Source organism: Cibotium barometz, chromosome 25 (genome assembly GCF_041138505.1).
Source record: "Cibotium barometz isolate CiBa-2024 chromosome 25, ASM4113850v1, whole genome shotgun sequence".
NCBI classification, from domain to species: domain Eukaryota; kingdom Viridiplantae; phylum Streptophyta; class Polypodiopsida; order Cyatheales; family Cibotiaceae; genus Cibotium; species Cibotium barometz.
In genome coordinates, this window is record NC_141070.1 from 13,669,128 (window position 1) to 13,675,470 (window position 6,343).

Sequence of the window (6,343 nt, forward strand, 5' to 3'; positions counted from 1 at the left end):
AAGCAAGTACACAAAGTAGGCTCACCACACTCTCCACACACTCTTCTAGAGGATGTGTGTGAGACCTTGTTAATATAGACTCAATGCAGACGGGCATTCTTAGAGCCCTTGAATCTCTCCATCTCCTTTAGATTTCTCACCCGACTCACCTAAAAGGTGATGCCTACATCAAGGGAATGTACCTACTAGACCTATACACAATAACTCTAGTAAATGAGCTTTTAAACTTAGAACAAAGCATTCTATGCTAGATCACCTAAATTCTAACAAGTATAGCTTACCACTACTTTGAAGCAGTGGCAAAAGTGGATACTTGGTTTGAAGCAGTACAAAACTTAATGGTTGATTTAATGTCTTCATATGTACTACTTGAACAAAATGCTAAATTGGAGAGAGAGTTGGAGGAAGCGCAATCTCGATGCTTATTTGTTGGTGGTTTGCTTTCGCAAATTATAGGCACTACTTGGTTCCTTAGCCTTCGGAGGCACCACCAATTGAAATGGGTAGAGTTTAATTTTTAGGAGATTGTGTAGCATGCGACTTCTCTTTACATGAAACACATGTTCTTGGGGTGTACATCCTACCCTATACACACCAATACCACCCTCTTTGCTTTGCAAGCACATTATGTGCATAACTTGATTGCTCTTAGGTACATCCTACCCTATACACACCAATACCACCCTCTTTGCTTTGCAAGCATGTGCAGCACATTATGTGCATAACTTGATTGCTCTTAGGTAATCCGTCCTACAGAAAAGAGCATGGTGTCTAGACATAGTGCTACACATGGTCTTTTTGAATCACTTTACAAGGGAATATCGAAGTGAAACCAAACTATAGCAAGAGTTTGAAGGAACCCACTATTTCAATGATGAGTGAGATATGGTAATGTCTACTTATTAAACCCATGTTGAGTGCATGCTATTTCTCATCGAATGTTTCATGGGTTTGAAATTCCTTTGCGTAAGTAATCAAGAGATCTCCCAAGCAAGCTCTACCCCACAAGTTGTAGGTGCATTTTAGCCCCACTCATAGTAATGGTAAACGGGCCTTGATTGTGGTGAAACAGTATTTGGATGAAGACTTCCTCAATACATGTGGGCTTCTAAATTCAATTGGCATGTAGCATAAAAGCTCATTTTGTGCATATGAAATTAGAAGGAAACCCTTGCATAGAGGAAGCTTTTTAGTGGGAAGGGGGGGCGATGTGGACATCATTGTTGACGCCAATGATGAGGAACATAATGCTTAAGATGAGGTACCAGAGAAGGTAGTGATAACAATCTCAACATTAATGTGTTGGATGAGTCTACATGAATGTAGCCTACCCTACATCATTGCAGAACACTGAGAAGGATGGCACAACATCACTTAAAGTTGGCGACAATATAGCCCTAGAAAAACTGGCAAAGATGGTGCGTCAAAGAAGAGAAAGACTGACAAAAACATGAGCAGCAATCTCGATACCGGTACATATGAGCCATGTGGTCCAAATTATTTCCCCCTAAGAAAGGAAGGTGGAGTACTATCTCCATTGCTTTGTAGGTCACAAAAAAATAAAGGCAGATGGAATGTCAGAGTGACACGCAGTGCTAGCATTCAAGGGATAAGGAAAAGCCAACCAAAAGTACGCCAACTACTACTGTCCACATTAAAGGTGGAATGATATTTCCATTGCTTTTCAGCTTTGCACAAAAGAAAGGGAGATGGGGGTGCCTCAACCTCACTTACCGTTCCACCAAGTTTCCCCTCTACTACACATCCCCTTTGCCAACCTACTCCTTGAGTGGATCATAGTTACACATACTGCTAGCATTGAAGAGAGACATCTAAAGTACACTAACTGTTGTGCACACTTCCCCCACCTCCAATCACGCTAAACCCCAAGCATGCAAAAAAGTTATAATTTTGTGTGTGCTAAGTCCCATGCATGTATCACCCTATAATTTTATGTCTGCTAAGTCCATTGCATGCAAGAAGTTACAATCTTATGTATTCATTATATTATGTTACCATGTCACTTGTCCATATGGAGGACTCTTGTGTGCAGCACGATGTTGAGTATAATGAAAACTCAGTTTTGTTGAAGTTTCAACAGTTCACTTTCATGTTGATTTCCATGTTTCCTTGTGCGTTCTAATACGCATGCTATTGTACTTGTTGTTTAGTAGTATGTTTCTCTTTGTACTGCAAAAAACTCCAATGATGTAGCAAAGCTTGTTGAGGTGTCTACGGTCGACGACAATGCAAAGCCCAAGGATGTGCTTAAGGAGTTGCCATAGCTTGACAAGGCAGTGATCCCCGATGACCAAAGCAGTGCCCAAATCTCCTCTATCCTCCCATACCATTGATTTATAATAATGATTACAATTTTAGGATTTCTTGGTAGAAACATGATTAAGGGATTTTCTCCAAGATTAGGGTTTATAGTGGGATTTTTTGAGTTTCAATCCATAATCCTATTCCTCTTTATCTCCTCATATTGCTTGATCAATTTGGCTAAGGGAATCAGGGTTCTAGAAAAAAACAGGGTTTAGGGAAGAATCCTTATAAACCAAGGGTTTCTCTTCATTTCTTTGCATAATGCTTACATTACCTTGAACCTATACACGCTCTTTATCATTCCCACACACTTCTCCTATCACCTTTGCCCTACACATGTGAAGAAGCCCACACTTTGATTGCAGAAGGGAGAAAGCCTGTAATCACTAAATGTTTTTGCATTTGTTATGCCTCGATAAGAAAGCTAAAAGGTAGGCCAAGGAAGTTTCCCTTGTAATGAAGGGCATGGAAGGAGAAGAGTTGATTGATCATGGCACCATGGACACTATGGGTGGAAGAGATTGAAGAGCAATTGAATCTAGGAATTACTCACAAACACACTTCCCAATCCATGGGTCAAGCCTCAAGAGGAGTTGAAAATGAAGTGAATGTGGAAAGTGTTCATAAGCATACTCCTCAAGGTTCATAAGCAATATCCAAAAACACTCTTCTACAATTGCTTATGGAAAGACTTGATTTCAAACCCCTTATGGAGAGGTTGGATACCATTAACCATACCTTGATCTTAAATTTTATTGAATGAATCTACAAGGATGGGAGCTATGGAGGATAAATTTTCTCAACGCATGAGTCAAGACCATGCAGATTCCATTGAAGGAAGAATTCATTAAAAAGCCTTTGGACATCTTTTGGGCCCTTTGCTAATGACCCTCATTAGCAATGGACCAATGGGAACATTTGGTCTCCTCCAAAAGTAGGGGGAAACTAGGCTTGTCTTCCTCTTAATACAAATGTAGGGCTTCAAAAAGAAGATATTGGCCTTCATAAATTGGGGGGGGGGGGGGGGGGGGGTAGTTAACTAAAAGTAGGGGGGCTCCATCATTTTCAGCCCCCATCAATCTCATGGGTTAAAAAATCGTGAAAAAATGGGTTTTTTTCAAAATTTTCAAAAAAGTGGTTCCCCACCTAAAAACCCAAACCAAATCATATTGTATTAAAAAAGAGCTTTTTTCGCCACCATCCTCTCTCTCTACACTCCATTCTCCCCTCCAACATCACTGTACATTCCCCCCAAAACTAGCAACTCAAAGCTCTCTCTCTCTCTCTCTCTCTCTCTCTCTCTCTCTACTCTACTCTACTCTGCGTAGTATTGTAGCTTATTCACGTCTACAATAATCTCTCTCTCTCTCCCTCCCTCCCTCCCTTCCTCTCTCTGTCTCTCTCAACAGTGCTTAGACCTACATCTTATTCACGTCTCTCTCTCTCTCTCTCTCTCTCTCTCTCTCTCTCTCTCTCCAATTATTGCAGCATAAGCAGCCATGGAGGGTAGTGCATCTTCGTTGAGGAGAAGGCCAAGAGACACAATAAAGTCTATGCTCTTGCACAATGTGAGGGATGGCTTGGGATGCAATTTCAAACGAGAGACCAAGTCTATTTGCAACCCAGTGCCACTGGACCCCATCAAGTTTGACGTTGAGATGTGGCTGAGCACCATTGGAAGGGGCATAGACTAGGTTTCAAGGACTCAAGGCGTGATGGGTTGGTGGCCCTTGTACAACATGTGTACTTAGCAATGGATATTTCATTACGACCCCCCAGCATCACACTCCTCTTTTTCCTTGTAAATGTATGGATTTCACTATAGTAGGTTGGTTTACATGGGCTCATGTTTTCAACCTCATTTGATGGGTTTGTTTGTTTCCAGATATTTTCCCTTCCAACTTCATTGAGGAGCAGTTTGTACGAAGCCTAACACGAACATTCTATGCTGTTCATTCTCATATAGGGGATGGAATACTCTCCAACATTGCCCCTTTTAACCTTGCTCATCGAAAAGTTTTCTTCTACACACACAACTATGTAGTGCCCACACAATGGCTTTGGTAAGCTTGAAGAAATCACCTCCCCTCCTCTCTCTAGCACTGAATGGCCAATGCCTGTGATGTTTGGACTACGATTTCTCTTAACTCAAAGATGGCTAGTGATATAGAAGCCTCTTTGAAGTACACCAAGGCCTCAAGATCATTGGGTCTTACTTGGGCATGCCTTATACTTGTGTTTGCCCACATGTTTCAGGCCTTGAGTGCACACAAACGCCCACCATGTACATGTGCAAGGTTGTTGGGTGTTGAAGAGATGGTCAATTTACTTGGCCAAGGGTGGGACCTTGTGGAGGGGGAGCACAAAGGGGATAATTTCAAGTGCAATGTAGTACAATCCAATTTCTCCTTTCGATTCTTGCACGAGCACGTGCCACTTTGTGCATTCGATTTTGTTATGAGAAGTGGATGAGAAAGAAGGGAGCATCGATTCCCTTACAAGCTTGAGAGGAGGTTGCGGAGCCCATAGCTCTCTCAATGTGGGGGTAGAGATTGTCCAAGCAAGCAAGCATTGGAGCCTATTAAATGTTTGTGATCACCTACGCATCTTGGGATATACCAGGGAATCAGTAATGCTTGCTTCAAATTGCAAGGTAGGAAGGTAAGGGTTGTTTAAACAAATGTATTTGCTCATAACTATCGTAGTTCACTTACAATGAGGTGTGTTTAGATAGGTTGGAAGGTGGCTAGAAGCAAGCACCAAGGTGTCCTCAGATTGGGGGCAGGATGACATCACTTTGGCTTAAGGGACCGAAGCTGGAAGTGTTAGTGGATTGTTGAATGGTGTTGGTCAGTTAGGTACTCAAAGTGAATTCTCTCCAAAGGGAAGACCTTATGTATACCTCTGAGGAACGTCAATTGACTCCTAAGATAAGGAGAGATATTGGCAGTGCTCTTAAGACTTGAGATGTTTTTTTTCCCTACTGGAGGAATTGGAGGTAGATGATGAAATCAAAGAGGCTTAAGTATAGGTGTAATTTCTTCAGTGTAAAAGCTTGGATTTGAGATGAGCTAGTGTAGAGAAGAACAATATTGAGAATATGCTTGATCCCTAGATAATTCTGGGTTCCAATTTGACTAAAGTGCACAAACCCAAGTCAAAATCTTGTTTAAGTTTTGGAAGAGTGAATGCCACCCTTAGAGCCAATAGCTCGGTCCCTTCTGTATTTTTTACATATAAAGGTAGAGTTATTTAGAGCTTTATCCAAGCCACAAATAAGAATTTATGTAAGTAATGAATTTTAAGCAAATAGATATCCTTCCAGACATCCCTCCCCATTTGGTAGAATCGTTTGTGTGGAGAAGACCATTATTCCTTCATTTCGATGATGCATCGTAACTGCAAGTAAGGAAAGTCCACTCATCTTGCAGGAGATTTACTGATGCATCATCTTTCCCTACAGGTGATGAAGAAGAATCTATAGCCATGCCGCTTTCCCTTTTCTTCTCCTTTGCAAGCCTTTTTCTGCACTCATTCAAGTATACCTTGGGGAAGCCTTGCTTTTTACCAAAAGCTTGTCCATGCTTTTGCTTTGCCTTTTTATGCTTTGGTTTTTCCTTTTTGCCTTTGCTTTTGTTATTTTTACTTTTATTAATAAAATATTACTCAACTTTTGGTGCTTTGCTTTTTTGGCTTTAAGGCCTTAGAGCTGCCTTAGGGTCAACTATATATGCAATCGAGGAGGTACACCCAAGCGAAGTGGAAAGATAAAGAGACTGTGAACATCAAAGAAGTGTGGTTGCCCATTTAAGGTGCAATTAGAATTCATAGATGGGAGTGATGATGTTCACATTATTGTCAATCCAATCCATGAAGGGCATGTCGCACGGTCGAGAAGTGACTTGTACCATTTGCCAGTTCACCCAATTGTTATAAAATGTTGCATAGAGGACTTGTTTGATGTTGGAAGCTCTCGCCATGTTGCACAAATTTCATTATCCAAAGAAAGAATTCAAAT